Here is a 17,943-nt window from a genome sequence, read left to right on the forward strand (position 1 = left end):
ATGTCAGAATTCGCAGTACCCCCAGAGCCACAGAGGGGCATTGGAACAGGCACAGGAGAGGCGACACCACCTCCGAGCGTGTTTGTCGCCACTGTGACTGCGGAGTTCGCAGGCACTGTGGTGGCGTTGGCTGCCGTGGGCAGCACGGTGGGGGGCAGTGGCGGGACCAGGTCAGCGGTGCTGTACTGGGTTCCCACCGAAACCTGACGCCGCCCCACCCCCCGGCGAGCAGCGTCGGCGTAGCTTCCTGAAGGAAGCATCGCGTGTCTTTTCCGAGCCTCTGGGTATGAGATGTTTTCAGTTACTTTAAGATTTATTATTTCCTTCTCGTCTTTGAACTTCTGACACGACCTAGATTAAGCGGCGTGAGGCCCATCACAGTTACAACATTTGAACTGTGCTGTGCGGCAATCATCCGTCTTGTGATCGTGCTCTGAGAATTTTGCAACATCTTTCTTGGCCTCGACAGTTGTTAATACCATGCCCGTACCGTTGACTCTTAAAGCAGCGTCGCGGATTCGGGATGTATGGTCTCGTCTGGCAGTGGAGGAAACCTGCTTTTACGGACTCTGGCACAGTGCTACGGTCAAACATCAGGATTATATGTTTGGTTCTTATCTCTTTTCCATCGCGCCTCATTGTGATACGTCTGACTGCCGTAACGCCTTGCTCACGCAGGACTTCGAGGATATCACCATCACTTTCATTAAGAAGTTTAACTGACGAGATAACTCCTTAACTCCTTGGCAGCTATTGAGAGTACGGTGGGGTGTCACGGTGATCGGTAGATCTCCAATGCTTGTTGGCTTTAGTAAGTTAGAAGACTGTTCTTTACTCTTGACTTCAATCAGCATGTCACCAGAGGTTAGCTTTTTTGCCTCGTAGTTTTTTCCAAGAACACTTTCGATAAATTTTGCGACCAGGAACACGGACTTGGTGGTGATTGGTGTGTCTTTGTCAACTGATTGCATGACCAAAAATCGTGGGAAGTTCTCCGGGTTTGCGAACACAAGGTTTGAAACTGGCTTGAAGATGACTTCGGTGCGGGTCCTCTTCGGGGCCCGATCAGGTTTAGAAAAGGGTTTAGAAAATACCATGCGAGATATTATAGAGCAGGGAACAGCGGTGCTTTCTTCTCTAGCCTTACCCTGATAACTAGAGAGGTCCCGGAGCTCCCCGCCCGCTAAACGGACAGGGAGCCCATCGGCCGGAGCTTGACCAAGGCTCCGACGGCCACCGTTAGAGGCTTCTATCCCTCCGCCTTTCGACTCATTGCCACGGTTGGTCACAGCGTGAGTGTGGGGGCTCGGGGTCCGTGGTGTCGCCAGTACCATCACCAAGATTGCTCAAGGTGCCCCGTGCGGGGAAGGAGAGAACCTTCTCGAGCCCTAAAGATGTCTAGCGAAGTTTTTGCGGAACATGTGACTTTGCGGGAACAACTATTCTACGGATTTTTATGAAAAGGCGAAACCAGAACGCGTTCAAATTCTAACGACTAAACGAGCTATCAAAATATTCCCGGCTAAAATGGCAGGCGTGGCCGCTCAGTAAAGCATGACATTATTATGGTGGCGCCATCGCTTTTGACTGAGTTTTACTCTTATTGGCCTTGTGGCGCGCTCTTGCGAGCTTCGTCTTAAATAGGTAAGGCCGCATATTTTAAATTTCATAACAAAGAACGTAGCTTACTGTACCTTCATCGTTATGTTTGCTATTAACAGCGCCACACATTTTTGAAGGGGTAAAAGTCTCACAATCGTTGGTTCTTTCATTTCATTATTAACTCTCCTTTTCAACCGCACCAGCACTGCGAGGACAATAAGTGAGGAGCCGCACTAGCGTCCTGAAAAACCCTATTCTAAAGGCCAATGCCGCAATGGTGGATTGCGGTTAAGCAGCGATATTTTCTTGCAGCTTGAAAACTGTGCTGGTATTTCTTCTAACACGGCCTATTCACTAACAATTATCTGTCTGGTTAACGTTCAGAGTGCGCAACCAATACTGCAAATTTTCTCAGTGAATTTACACCGGCTTTGTTGCGTGAAGAGCCCGTTAACGGTGCAGCTTACTGTCAGCATCTTCCTCACGGTCGGCGCCTGTTCGGAGTGAGCAGAGGAAAACACGCACGTGCTTGTCGTCTGCAGGACAATACGACAGGAAGCAATTAAGCCGAATGCACTTGAGGCCAACCTTGCGGGAACGGCTGTCACGCGTTTGGTCAGAGCTGCGTCCTGTGAGGCAGTAACAAACTGGAAGGGCTACAACATTTTCTTTTTTAGCTGGCAACAGCCAATGAAAAGAACTTAAGACTGGGGTATCACAGCACCGCCCGTGCTACTAAACGCCACGCAGCATGCTCGCCGGCTGCTAAAAAGGCAAGCCGGACGAACTGTCGAGCGCAGCCAACTGCTGCGCGAACCTCGGAGCGCAAAGGCCCTGACAAGTGTCTCTATGTTGTTTTCCTTCGATCTTAGCAGCTCCTAGCATCGTCGGCGATCTGAGGTGCGAAGAAAGGGCGAAAGTTCCAGGTGTCATAGCCTTCGCAACCCTATGTAGGGCCCCTTTAACATACTGATTGATTGTAGGGTTCAACGCGCCGACGCAACGCAGGCGATGAGGCGCGCCGTAGTGGAGGGCTCCGGATTAATTTTGACCACCTGGGGATCTTTAACGTGCGCCGAAATCTCGTACACACGGGCACTTTTGCTTTTTGCCTCCATCAGAAAAGCGGTCGTGCTCAGCAGCACAACATCTTAGCCACTGAGCCACCACGGCGGGTCCCCTTTTAACATAGGTGGTCACAAAGTACCCCAGCCAAAAATTACTGCTCAACGCTAGTTTCCAGATAACTTGGACCCTCGCTTCCATGTTTTCCTCTTTTCAAGCCTTGGCATTGTTACAGCACTTGAATGACGTGATTCAAGCGACGTCGCGACTATTGTTGGGCTTCCTTTCAGTTGTAGCAATAAAGGTATTCCATAGCGTCTTTAAAAAATCGCTACGAAAACACAGCAGAAGCGGGAAGTCGACGACCTCAGTACTCGTTTCAGCGATACCTGAAACAGACAAATAAACGAGGCTGTAACCAATTACGTACTCTGCGATAGAATGCCTAATCTGTCATTTTATGATTAGTAGGCTGGTAGGCACCCATAGCAGCGAAAAAAAATGAAGGAACCTCACACTAACCTGCAAGACCTGAAGGTAGCAAAGCTGTACGCAACCTACACGACCGTTGTTTGAGTCCGCTATTGCAGCATATTTGCTTCTTCTTCGCTGCCGCAACGGCCTTTACTCCATCAATGTTGGTATAAGTGCGAGCTTTTTTTCATTTTTTTTAAGGGATAATTATTGGACAGCACCTTGGAGGGGCGTGCGCTATGACGTGTCTTTGTCGTTCCGAGCAATTGTTGCACGATTACGGCGAACGCTAAAGTGTTTTTTTTTTGGCCACTCTTGGCCAATATTCCTACAGTGGGTAGGCATGGCTTGACAAACGGGCGCCAGGGACCCTGGGCGGTCTCCGCGGGGCACGCGCACACGAGCGCCCGTCATTTTCTTGGTTTTTTTTTTTAACTGCGGAGTAATCGTTGCAATCTTGGCCAGTCTAGGCGGGCATGCTTCTCTTGACAAACGTGCGCGGGAGACGCTGGGCGGTCGTCGCGAGGCACACACTCAAGAGCGCTAGGCATTTTTGTTGGTTTTGTTAACTGCCGAGCGAGGCCAGCGTTCATGTGCGGGTGCTCACTTGCTCGCGCTCGGCAATTTCTTGGTATTTTTAACTGTGGACACGAAAATTTGCTATACAGCTTCACGGTTTAAAGCATAACAAGAAAATTTCGTGCCAGTACTCCTTTACAGTTCATACCCGGAGCTTCATATAATTTGACTTCGCTTGGCACGCTATAATGCTACCCTAACAAGGGTCATCGCAAATACCCGCACTGGTGCATTCCCAGCGCCTTCACCCTTGACGCATGATTGCAACTAGATGCATCCACGTATCTTCCTGTTTTTTTCTAAATATGTGCCGCTTACAAAATAAAACACGCTGTGTTGTATTTTGTTAGGCTCCGTGTGCATACGCATTTGATCAGACCACATCAGGCAGCTTTTCTTCCGATGAGTGGCCCGCGCGTACGTTACGCTTTTGCAGTTAGGAAGGGGAGGATTACAGCCCTATAACCTCGTTCGGTCGCAATTGGCCTTGTGTAAAGAAATATCTGCTTCGTACCGATACGTCCAGGTATACCGAAACAATTTAAGGATGACTTGTACCGGACGTTTTGATATGGATACGTGTCTTCACTTGCTTTACCATGCGTTAGTGATCGTTGATCAACAACTTTTGTACAGTGAAAGATGGTCACAAAGGTGTGTCGTCAAACCTGCGGCAGACAGTGGAGCGGGGCGGGGGATGAAGAACGATTGTACTGCGGAAAAGTGGACGCGGGGTTTGCTGTGCCTGCGAAATGGGGGACCAGCCCATTGCAGCGCCGCTGGACCGGCTGGGGTGCCTCCATTCACGCGCGGGGCATCTAGGTACACTGCACAGATACACACCTGCGGCGGGACGATGGGGACCCGACGTTAACGGAGGCATTCGGATTCGGTGTGATAGGCAGCCTAAACTTCGGGGCAATAGAGGTGACGAAGAGGCGGCTGGAGAGGTGGTGGTGTAGGAAAGAGATCAAGACCCAGGAGGAGTTATAAAACAGATGAGAATTTAGAACCTAGGTGGGTAGAGAGAGAGAGAGAGATAGATGCTCAAGGGAAGGAAAATGTGTGAAAGAGGAATTAAAATGTAAAACCGCTGGGGAGGGAGTAAGGGGACAGGGAGAAAGCAAGTCGATAAAGTTTATTAGTGGTAGGTAAAATAATAATTTGAACAAAACAGGCAAGTCGATTGCTGACAACCGACGCGCTGATACAAACGGAGAGCCCCTAATCATCGTTGTCAGCTTAGCCTGGCTGCGCTGACAGCTCCTCCAGCCGGGCTTCACAGTCCTCCCTCTGCCTTACACTGCCAGTCAGCAGACACCAGCGGTCAGGGTGCGCTGTACGACGCTGCGGCCGCTTCTGCTCCCCTCGGTACAATTCCAGCAAAACAACCCTACTGCGCGTATGGACATAACGAGAAAATATTTCACCCATGGTACTTTGATTCTTCGCGTTCCTAACGTTGTCAGTCTTAAACGGGCCGTGAAGACAAAATACTGCCACCTTGTTCAGTGTAGAAGAACTAGCCTTTGGTAATTCACTCTGCTCCATTCCAACCCCGAAAGTCGTTTTCTTTACAGATAAAGAACGCAAGAAACGCCGAAAGACTCAATTTTAGGGCTACAGTGACATAATGCGAACAGGAGTGACATAGTATATGCCAGTAATAAAAACATCGTCATTATGGGTGTGTTAAGTACACGTTAGCATTCAGGTGATACGATCAAACCGAAATAGAGGGCTACAATCACCCAGTAATGTTTCTTCGCACGGGCTTTGGTCGGCGGCCACCAATTGCAAAAAATATATTCGGTGCCGTCATAGAGAAATCGCCGGGAACTGTCTGGAAAGTCTCCGCTGTTCCGTGCTTTCTTTAATATCTCCATTATTTGTTTAAACTTTGCGACAAAATCTGTATCATCGTTATCGGAACAAGGCGGTCTCTTTCATGAACCAAACTGCTTTTTTTCTTTTCCTAGCCGCATTAAGTGTCCCTTCAGAATGTTTCTTCACTAGGGCCCAATGCTTCTGGTATAGCACGAGCTGTTATTACAGAGCTGTAAAGCGCCGCAAACTTTTCTTGTTCGCCAAAGGCCTCGGGCACCCCAATGCGCCCTTGTGTCGCACGCGACCTTGCGGCCAAGAACACCTTGGCAAAGGCACAATGCCCCCCCCCCCCTCCCCCCTCATCAAAACGGCAACATGGAAGAGGGCACCGTTTAAGCAGCGAACACGTGTGCAAGGATTTTCCCCAGCACGAACGCGCTTGGACACCCCTCGCGGGGCTACTACACTATCAGATCTCCGTGAATGGAATTTGCCACACACCACACAACGAAAGCAACACCCGGAATGTCGCATCAACCGCCCGCCTCAGTCTCCTTTTAGGCGCCCGCCACCGCTGAACGCCCACGGAGCACAGTTTCTGCCTCAGAAAATGTGAGGAATTGTAGTGTGCAGCCCTTCTCAGCGAATTATAGTACAGCAAAAATGGCGTGCAATGTGACGGGTGGCTATCAAACAAAGCGCTAAATTCGAAGTTTGCTCAACTTGAAATAGCCGACGCCGATTTTAACCTTTATGTGTTTGCGACCAAGCACGGGCACTGTACACATCACGTACATCGTATCAGCTTAATCAGGGAGTAATTTACCTTCGCGAAATTAGGCATTTTAGCCACGGGAAGCTGCTCGAGCGATATGTATCCTACTATCAAAAACGAACTTATGAGGTCTTAACGAATAAATCTACGCATCTTTGAAAGCGGGCACGGAGGCACTCAACTCTGTCTTAGATACCACCAGCGGAGCAACTGCACGAAACACAGTAAGGGGGCGCAGCGGTAATGAGAGATATCTTGCGAATTCTCGGTTTTTTTATTTCCTTAGTTTGCGAGCGCCTTCTTCCAGATAACTGTGTACTGCATGTGCTTGGGAGCGGGTCACCCTCGCGCTTTCACGGGGATCGTCTCTTGGGATATCCATCGCTTCATTTCTTGAGCTTCACTTACTGGCGGCGTTGTCCTGTTTTCCGCAACCCCCCGTGGGGTTTGTCCCCGCAAGCTGGTCCCCGTTTCGTTGCAAGGGTATTGATTTGATTGTAGAGTTTAACGCGCCGACGCAACGCATGCTATGAGGCGCGCCGTAGTGGCGGGCTCCGGATTAATTTTGACCACCTGGGGATATTTAACGTGCGCATAAATCACGTACTCACGGGCGTTTTTGCTTTCCGCCTCCATCACAAAAGCGGCCGCCGCGGCCGGTAATCGAGCCCACGACCCCGTGCTCAGCAGCGCAACGCCTTAGCCACTGAGCCACCCGGTGGGTCGTTCGTTGCAAGGGTAATTTTTTCCCGTTTATTTTCTTCTTTATACTTGTGTCAGCTACTTTGTGTACAGCAAAAAAAAGGTAAACCCAGTTCCAACCCGTGTGAAGCCTGCTGAAACAACGGACCCGTGGCTTGTGTTTACGAAGATTCCGTTTAGCTTCAGGTACTTTCTTGGGCGTAATGTTGGAGTCGTCTTAACGTCTAGTTGTCATATAGTTTGTTTCCGGATAGCTCAGATGACATACGGAAGTATAATATGGAGAGGATCGAATATCTAAAGAACGGAGGTAGCCTGAAAGCAGTGAAGATGCGTCTTGGCGTGGGGAAAAATCACACGTATGCACTTAAAGATAAGCAAGGCAATGTCATCACAAATAGGGATAAAATAGTCACAGTGGCCGAGGAGTTCTATAGTGATCTGTACAGTAGCCGGGACATCCAGGATAATGCCGAACGAGAAAGTAGTTCAGAGGCGATAGACATCCCACCAGTAACGACCGAAGAAGTAAGGAAGCCTTTGAAAGAAATGAAAGGGGGCAAAGCACCTGGTGAGGATCAGAAAACAGGAGACCTCTTGAAGGATGGCGGAGAAATTGTACTTGAAACACTGGCAAACCAGTAACGCAATGCCTAATGACCGCAATTGTACGGGAATCTTGGAAGAATGCGAACATCATCCTAATCCATAAGAAAGGTGACATGAAGGATTCGAAAAATTACAGGCCGATCAGCTTACTGTCAGTCGTCTACAAGGTACTCACCAAGGTAATCGCTAACAGAATTTCTGCAACCTTAGATTTCCGTCAACCTAATGAACAAACAGGCTTCCGTAAATGTTATCAACAATGGACCATATTCACACGATCAATCAGGTGATAGAGAAGTGCGCTGAGCATACTGAACACCTATATATAGCCTTCATAGATTATGAGAAAGCATTTGACTCGGTAGAAACCCTAGCAGTCATTCAGGCATTGCAGAACCATGGGGTAGATGAGCATTATGTAAGAATACTAGAGGATATCTACAATGGTTTCACAGCTACCATCATCCTCCATAAGGAGAGCAGTGAAATACCTATAAGGAAGGGCGTCAGACAAGGAGCCATAATCTCTCTAATGTTATTCACAGCATGTTTACAAGAACTATTCAGAACGTTGGATTGGGAACAGGTGGGAGTAAGGGTTAACGGAGAATACTTCAGTAACATCAGATTTGCTGATGACGTTGCCTTGCTAAGTATCTCGGGGGACGAATCGTAAAGCATGCTTTCCGCACTGGACAAACAGAGTAGAACCGTGGGACTGAAAATAAATATGCAGAAAACCAAAGTAATGATCAATAACCTCGGGACAGCACAGCGGTCTGAGATAGGTGGCGAGGCAGTGGAAGTGGTAAGGGAATATATCTACTTAGGCCAGTACAAGTTGTGACCCAGGATCCGAACCATGAGGCAGAGATAATTAGAAGGATAAGAATGGGCTGGAGTGCATATGGCAGACATTCTCAGATAATGAATGGCAGCCTACCATTGTCCCTGAAGAAGAAAGTGCATGACATCTGCATCTTACCGGTACTCACCTACGGGGCAGAAACTTCGAGGCTCACTAAGAGGGTTCAGCTTAAATTGAGAACGACTCAGCGGGCGATGGAGCGGAAGATGACAGGTGTGACATTAAGGAACAAGAAGAGAGCGGAGTGGGTCAGGGAACAAAGGCGTGTTAAGGACATATTAGTAGAAATTAAGAAGGAGAAATGAACGTGGGCAGGGCATGTAATGCGAAGGCAAGATAACCGTTGGTCACTGTGGGTAACAGTGGATCTCTAGAGAAGGCAAGTGTTGCAGGGGGCGGCAGAAAGTTAGATGGGTAGATGAGATCAAGAAGTTTGCGGGAATAAATTGGTCGCAGTTAGTACAGGACCGGGGTAATTGGGGATTAATGGGAGAGGCTTTTGCCCTGCCGTGAGCGTAGATAGGCTGGTGATGATGATGATGATGATGATGATGATGATGATGATGATGATGATGAGTTCAGGTAAAAAACAGTCACCGCCGTTTGCTGTAACCATACTCCCTCCGTAGATGGCCATGCTTCACTGTGCAAGAGGCAATGCGGGAAAGCCAGCTTACAACGACCAAGCTAACACCGATCCTCTGAAAGGGACACTGAAGTGATATGTAAACATTGCGGGATTACTAGCGCAAATTGTAGTCCGGAGTCCCCAGGTCATGTTTCGACCACTCTAGGCGCGTTTACACGATTTTATTTAGTAGAAAAACTCATTCGAAAATGCTGTCCTCCTCTCTTTACGCTCGCCCATTTTCTGTGGCGTTTTCGTGTGACGTCAGGAGGGGATGAGCTGGCAATTGGCTGCGCCACGGCTGCGCTACTGCACGGCTCCCCTGCCGACAGAGTCAGTCGGCCCAGTGTTTCGTCCGCCGGCCGCCGGCGGGTCGTCGCAATCAAGGAGGTTAAAAAAAATTGCTTGGTCGCAATTCGTTCGCTTAGTTGAAACGAAACCAGGACACGTTTGTGAATGGAAGAATGTGCCTTTCTTTACTTGGTTTGTTTGTACACTGTATCTAGCTCCAAGTCAAGGTCGCTTCACACAAGCGCTGCACAAGCGCACATGCGACGCTTCGCTGACTGGTACGCCAGTAGGAAAATATAAGGCCTCTTGAAGGCGGGAGAAGAGTCAGCGAAGTCAATATAGGTACTAAGGAAATAAAATCAACTGATATTTTTACCGTACAGAGTAAAACTAGGGCGCGGGAAGCACTTTTTTGCGCTGGGCGAACAAGCACAGCGGTCAGCAGCACGACTACGCATCTGCGAACGCTTTTCCGTCTACGAAATGCAATTGCTAGACGTGAGCTACTGTGGAAACTCGGGCGACGCTTACTGCACGATCGCAGTACAACAAATAGCCACCTAAGCTGCTTGAAATGCCAAAACTAAATGAAAGTGTAAACTGGTTGTACAATATATACCCTATCTTAGAAAGGCATTCGCGTCCTGCTCCGTGGCTCAGCGGTCTGGGGCGCTAGGTATGTCACCGTAAATGTTTTGCGAATCACGAGTTCGAATCCCCGCGGGTACGTGCTTTTTTTTTTGTAAGTTAACTTTTTTGTTTTCCGCCGATGTTTTCTATATTGAGTTCACCTTTTTTTGGGCCGCAACGTTCATGGCTACACGAACTAGTTCACAAAACGCGCGCAGGCTGGCACTGGCGCGCTAGCGAGTTCTCGTTGGCGTGCTGTTGCCATAAGCACCGACTGCTTGCAGGCAGTGGGCACAGGCCAGAATGAACAGACCCTTGGCCTGGTGCGAACACGCTTTTTACGATACAGGCATGAGGGAGGCAAGCTCCAAATATGGGGGAAAAGCGCATGACATTTGGGCGTCTGCGGGTACGCGGAGGGCGTTCATGCACTGCGTAGGTCTCGGCTACTGAATGCTACTACTACAAGCCGTCCTGGGAGGCTTATCTTGTGCATTTTACAGCGGACAACATGGCAGAAGCGCGGTACGATGATTACTGAGATATTGAGAATGCCCATCCAACAAAGCCATTGGTTATGTTTTACAGAACCGAAACCGAAACTTGTGTGATTGCTAACCTTGGGCATCCCTCCCAACGTCACAGCCTTAGTTGGTGCGGCCGCCGCAAACCGCGCATGGTAGTTTTTCTTCTTTCGCGCTTTGTAAAATAATTACCGATTTGTCAACCGGATAAACGATTTAAAGTGTGCTAATTTGAGCCAGTCTACGCAGTGCAAGCAAAAACGGGAGCTTGACAAATTCACTTCAGTGTCCCTTTAAAGCGATGGATTGATTGTAGGGTTTAACGCTCCGACGCAACGCAGGCGATGAGGCGTGCCGTAGTGCAGGCCTCCGGAATTATTTTGACCACCTGGGTATCTTAACGTGCGCCGAAATCTCGTACACACGGGAGTTTTTGCTTTTCGCCTCCATCTGAAAAGCGGCCGCCGCTGCCGGGAATCGAACCCGCGTCTTTGCGCTCAGCAGCACAAATCCTCTTAAAGTCGTCTTCACCTCTAATAACAAAGGCATTGCTCGGAAGGCATCTTTTCAAGGGCAATATATGCCTTATTGTATGAAAAGATGAAGGCCCTAGGACTTTTTTTATTCCTTTGTGAGTTTTTCTATACGGGGAACCGGTTTCTGCCTTCTCGATCCCAGCTGCGGTCGTGGCGGCGGATGGCGGGGACGAAGGAAATTTCTGGCCCTTAAATAGCTCTGCTGTTAAAATTCGGCAGGTACGCGTATGACTGCTTGTGTGTAGGAATGCAAAAACATTAAAGTTCCGCGGATGAGGTGTTTTAAGGCATGTTTCTTCAGATGTTAAAGTTGTTTTTTGCTGGTATTGGGGGAGCTGTTGTTTTCCGTACTGCCGAGAGGAGCAGAAGCACCCGCAGCGCGCACCGCGTACAGCGCCCTGGCACATGCTAGTTACTGCTGCGACTCTAGGTGAGTCAGAGGAGAGAGTGCAAAGCTCGGTTCGAGAGGCAGACAGTGGTGCGGTTGGGCGTTCCCCACCTGGGCAGGCACTGCACATCACGTGTCCTGTTTCTTCCCCGCGGAGCTACCGCTCGTTGTTCCACGCGCGGTGCAAACACCACTCTCTTGATGACGAATTTTTATTGCCATCTTTTAACGCCACTACTCCATCGACGCCATTGATGCCGCCGCCGTTTCTCTTAATGGAACATATAAAGCTTCCGCCTGAATAATTCTTTTGGTGGAAGGGGTGCCTTCTAGTATGAGCTCCGTAGTATATTTGTCCGTGACTGGTTCCCTTTTGTTTGGGTAGAACCCGGCCCATTCGGACTTAGACGGGTTATTCCAGTTGTATGGATGTGTGGTTACGAGAATGCCCTTTTTTGGACCGTGGATGGGGCTGAACCACATATAAAGCATATCAGCCCACTTCACCAGATTAAGGATGGCTACTTCGGGGAACGCGTTCAAGATACGCTTGCCGGACGCCATCGTGGCCATACAACGCGAAACCTTAGCCAGTCAGCTATGTTCCATTACGTTGCATTGGTTGTTTTCATGTTTTCGTGTATTACAAGAAACGTTTTAGTTCTGTGCATTAAATATTAGTATTAATCAGTAAAACAAGTTAGAACCATAACTTTAAATCCCATTGAGTACTCCCCCCCCCCCCCTGTATCGACGTGTAACACTATAGTGAAACGACAAATCACGTGGCTACAGCTACTACAATCCATCGACATTATGAGGACGACCAACTTTGTTCGTCACACTTCCAGCTTTATGGATAGCGACTGCTCACCCAGCCGCCCCCTACGGGAGCCAGCGGTCGCAGAAATAGCTGGGTAGTGTACCAATCCGCTACAGTGTGCTTCCGTTACGTGCTGCAAGTTAGTTAAGCACGAAGCGACGCCGGTTCGAGCAACAACCGGGCCTGCAAATACGTGTCCATTCGCTTAGATGCAGATGCTCGTATACTCTGCGCGCTCAAGCCAACACGGGCATCTGGCATGCTTAAATTATATGCTTGTTTTTACACGACTACTTTATCTCTTATGTGGCGAGTGTAAATGTTTTTCAGCAGTTAGACGGACAATCTCTAGCGCGTATAGAAACGGAGCCAGCGAGCACTGGGCAGGGCTTGAGTGCTCTCATGCTGTCGCATCGAGTACTCATCTTCTTGCCACCCTGTTTACCGTAACGCCGTTATGTTCTTCCCCTCATCATGGATTTAAAAAAATTAAGGCTGCCTATGGTTCCTCGTCATCCAAACAGAGGCAACTCGCGCGCAAAAGGCTCACCAGTCCCGCTATCATGGCGCGGGTTGTTATCAAGGGCCCGGCCGCAACTGTGCGCACGGCAACGGTTCAAGTGGTGCTAAACTAATCACCGACTTTGCCAGCTTCGCTTCTCTGGGAATGCGACCTGATGTTTTTAGCATAGCGTGTAGCAACCGTATAGATCGATACTTGGAAGTATCATAAAAAACAATGCAATCCCCACGACAGCAGACTGATCAAGTGCGCATAGCCGACGATGAGCAGGCGAAAAGGTAAATAATCGGCCTTACAACCGAAGTTCTTTCCAGGTAGTGCAGGTGGTGCTAACGCCCGGTGGTGCAGCGGCATCGGAAAGAACTAAAAAATTCCTCGGACACTTCAGTCTATGTTGTTCGAAGGCGAAAGCCCAGCAATTATCGAAGACTTCTTTACGGTTAAATCATGTTTGTGTGACTTTTTTCTTCTTCGGATATTGAAGCGAATTTCTCCGACAGGCAGAGTGGCCACAATTCACCGTGCAGCTTCCCCACGGTCAGAGCTCTCCTCCGCGTGCACCCGTTCTACGCCCGTGCCGCCACGTGCACCTGTCACGGCGCATGCGTCAGATTCTTGTTCCACACTGGCGAGGTGCCGGGTTAGCGCTGTAGTTAGAGCACTTGGCTGCTGCTTAGGCGACCCGGGTTCAAATCCCACGCGAACACAATTCACCGCCCTTACCGAGGATGTGCTGCACAAGTGGCGCTCCTACGTTAAGTGGCGGCACGTAGTAACCCAGAAAGAGCGACGACTCCGCCGCACTCATCGACCCACCGTATCCCTGCCCGTACTGCAGGGACTCCACAGTAACGCAGGACATACGACACCTCCTGTGGGAGTGTGGGGGCCTCCGTGAACTCCGAGCCGACACACCCAACAGGTGCCATCATACGAAGAGTGGACGACGCCCACGAATCCCAATCATGGCAAGAAGAGTTTGCTATCCCTGTGGGAGTGTGGGGGCCTCCGTGAACTCCGAGCCGACACACCCAACAGGTGCCATCATACGAAGAGTGGACGACGCCCACGAATCCCAATCATGGCAAGAAGAGTTTGCTATCCCTGTGGGGGTTCGCCAAAGAGTCAGGCGTAGCCCGAAGAATGTAGGGCTTAGAGGAGCCATGCACCCCCTTCCAAACAACCCCCTCCTTTCTTAGGCAACTGGCCATCCCTTTTGTTAATAAAGATTTATAGATACCTACATTTTCTTTTTACAGCGGCGGCCATTTTGGTACCCTTCGTGTTGTCGGCGACTATGATGGCTAGGGTCACTTTTCGCGTTTGATAAGACGCCTAAGGCTTTCGCCTTTAAAAAGCCAAACAAACACAAGCGGACGTGGCGACAAGGGTTCGCTTTGCATTGGCAAGTCGCCATCAGAAAAGCCGGTCATGGTTCGAAACAAACAGTGAGAGATAGCTACGTACGTGCATGCACGTATCACAATCAATGCAAAGCAACGCATGCGCAAAAAATTTGGCGACTTTTGCAACGATCACGAGGGAGCGAAATTTTTCAGGTGCAGCTTCAAATCCCGTGCACCATTTTTTTTTCAGCTGGCTCAAATGGGCGCAGCATTTTAAGGAGTTAAAGTATGAATGGCTATTCAAGCAGTATTTATTTAATAGGATACCTCTAATAACCCAGCGTAGAACATGTAAAAGCACTCATTCAAATACACAAAGAGCAAGTGCACCACGCTTAGCAGTACTGAGTTAGAAATGCCAGTAGCACGTCCTCGAAAGACTAGTGATCCAGGGGAACAATTGGGGATGGGGCTCGGTGGATGGATATTTCATTTAACCCGCACTTTCTGAGTATCGGGCAAGAACACGATCTCCTTTTATTTCGATTTAAACGGAGGTGGTATAAAGGAACTTTGTGGGGTGCTATTAATCAGGGGCCTTCATCTACTATCCCTCGCTTCATGAAAGCAGCTGTTGCTCTGAAATGCAAAAGTACAAATATAAATATTTAACAATCTGCCGAACACACCACAAATAGATATAAAATAGAAGTCGGCCAGAGTTTTGAGGAGAGCAGCTATGAGTTCGGCGAGCGAAAGCTTATTCTCCTGATAGGTCATGCACAAAGCTTATACGTCCATGAAACGCACATTACTTTTTAATACCGAAAAAGCCACGCATTCGATTTTTCGTCGACATCTTCGTACTCCCAAGATGCATTTGGTGCTTTCAAGGGAATTCAATGCCACTTGATGACAGACCCAACCAAGCACGTTGTGGGCCGAATCTTTGGGTGTCTCGTCACCGCCACTCTTTGAAAGGGGCCATGATTCCATTTCTAAAAAACTGGTCGACGGCGACGGCAAAAGTTGCAACTGAGATTTCCCTCAACCGGGATGGATTTCGCGTGCTTCGCTCCGCCTGCTTCGGATCTTGTCCTTTGCCTTCGGTTGACCTGCTTTCATAGTACATGTATTTTAGCAAAAAAATATGTATATTCACTGCTCACGGGCACATTCGCACAGAAAGAATGATCTGCTTTCATCTAGAGGGTAGATTCAACTTTAACGCGACAGAAAATTTGTAAAAAGTAGGCCAATCTTCTTGAACAGCACAAATATAAGATCTGCGTCTGGGCTCGCATTCGTAGATACTTTCACTGCCGTGCTCTGAAGTGGCGGGTCATGTGTGTTTATTTACTACGCTCAACTTCAAAAGCGATCGTAACCTCGCCGTAAAAATCATAATCGATGGCTCCTGCTCACTCACAGGCAGTATAGGCACTGGCGCGCCGTATTGTGCTAGTGCTTTGTTGTCAATGCTGCAAATTTCCTTTTTCGTCTCACCATCCACAAGTCGACTGAAGCAAGTAGTACTTCTTTCGCTTGCTTGTTCTTTTTTAGATTTCGTTACGGCACCACCTCCTACTGCTCCACAACCGCAGCAGATGTTGCGGAATGTTCTCGATTGCGGAAGTGCTCGGACACATTTTACTCATTCTACATTTTTTTCCCCAATTCATTCAACCCTTGTACCCAGCGCCTTTCTGTACGGGAGCATGCTGCAAGTTCAAGCCCTAGCTTGGCCAAGGACTCAAGAAGATGGTTCATTGTGCTTTTGTCGCCCATTTTTCATATCTTATTCTCCTGAAAATGGAGGCACGATTAAAAAAACATTTGCAAAAGCGGAGGTTCACGCCAGCTGCATGCAGCCTTCTCTTCTGTTACGGGCCTTGGTCAAGAACTAGAAATAAGGGCGGTATATTTCACGAACAAAGATCTGCATGGAGCAGATGTTGTAATCAGGGATGACTGGATGTCATCCAATAGCTACGAGCCGGAGAGCGAATTCCGGGATTTGCTGATGTTTACGAGAGCTATGAATGTTATGCTTGCGCCGCGTGTCCACTTCTGTTCTCATTAACTAGACGCCCTCACACATTTCTCACTGTCCTTATATGTCTCTTGTTGCCTCACATGCGCCCGCACAAACATACGCACCAACACACGCGTATATGTACGCACGCCTGCAAATGTACATGCGCACGCACGCACCCCATGCAATAACCCACACACACCGGTCCGCACAAACACACATGCACCTTCATGCTCCCGCTACGTCCTGTGTGCACGGCGATTGTGTGAACAGGCCTCAGACAAACTAAGACGGCGCACTCAAAAGCAAGGTGTTTTCCTGGCAAGACCGAAGATATATATGGCTGAAAGCAGTGATAGAACCCTATTAAAGCATAGAGATTGACGCTAGTATAAAACCTCTTTCCCTTCGTTCTAAACGTCTACAACTCAGTAATATACTTTGAATAATCACATTCGAACGTTTGGAAAAAAGCAAGGCAATAAATGCTTCATGCGTCGTGACATTTTGTTGTCTTATGTTAAGAGAGAAACGTAGGCTTGGTAAACCGGTTTGATCGAATGTCGCGTGCTTAATATTAATGTCGGCGAAAAAAAACACACGTTCTTTTGCTTCCGGGGGGCAGGTGCGGTAGAGCTTTTAGGATGTGCCCCATCCCGCGACTTCAGCATGGAGGATACTTGAGAAGCACCGGTGACTAACATTTGCGGGTCCGCATGGCAGGTATAATTTTTTTGTCGAGAGAATAAAAATCTGCAATGAGCAAACGAAGATAGTGCCGTAGCATCTTTATAAGCAACAATCGGGAAAACAAAACAACGACTTAAACGGAACAAAAGACTCGCAGTTGGTTAGTCTTGTATTAAGGAAATGCAAAAAAATCTCATTAATCGGAACTCCCGACCACCGCCTAAACGAAATAGAAAACACTCAAAACCGCAACTAGTTGGGCAAGCGCAGCGATATCGCGGTACACAGCACTGTTGTCCCAGGTTTCCGTCTGCGGCGGCTTCGGGTTCTCTGGCCTCCTCCGCACACAGCTCACGCATCGTTTGATTTTAGTCGCGCTGCTCTTGCAGTTGTTTCCAGGTAAGGTTAAACCTTTGAGCCTTTGTTAAAGCTCAGAGATCATTGTCTCAGCCTCTGATGACACGTTTCCTTTTTTCTGAGCTTGCCCTCCGGCGTAACAGACGAACGCGTTCACGGGTATACGAACAAATAAGCATGGTCTATGCACAGGCAGAATCGCTAGGTCGAGTGCTGAATAGTTTTTTTTAACGAGAAAGCGGTTCAAACTGTTTTGGCGCAGCCTGCCGAGTATGGGTAGTGCCATTAAATTAAAAAATTAAGACTGCTGCGAGGGCCTAAACAAGAGAAGCTTTTCTCTAGGCAAAAACTCGCCGTTTTTACTGCATTTTACACACAGAATGAGTGAGTGGACTACTGACTGTGTTTTTGAAATTCCACATGTACCTATAAAAAAGCCATTCAATGATTACTCCTGGGCGTAAAGTAAGGGCGCATGGTGTATCGTACTTCTTATTGTCTATGTTCGCATCACACAATGTTGAACCCATTCTTTCTATAAACAAAACTCCCGATAAATGGAACAAATTTTCCCGGTTAGCAATTAAAGCGTATTTTAGCACATTTTGAAAAATCAAAAATTTCGTCTAAAATGCAGCAAAACCTCAGCTGAAAACGAAGCCCCTCAGCCA

This window comes from Haemaphysalis longicornis, unplaced genomic scaffold (assembly GCF_048455015.1).
Source record: "Haemaphysalis longicornis isolate Haplotype H1 unplaced genomic scaffold, Haemaphysalis longicornis Haplotype H1 scaffold_1, whole genome shotgun sequence".
In the NCBI taxonomy this organism is placed as follows: Eukaryota; Metazoa; Arthropoda; class Arachnida; order Ixodida; family Ixodidae; genus Haemaphysalis; species Haemaphysalis longicornis.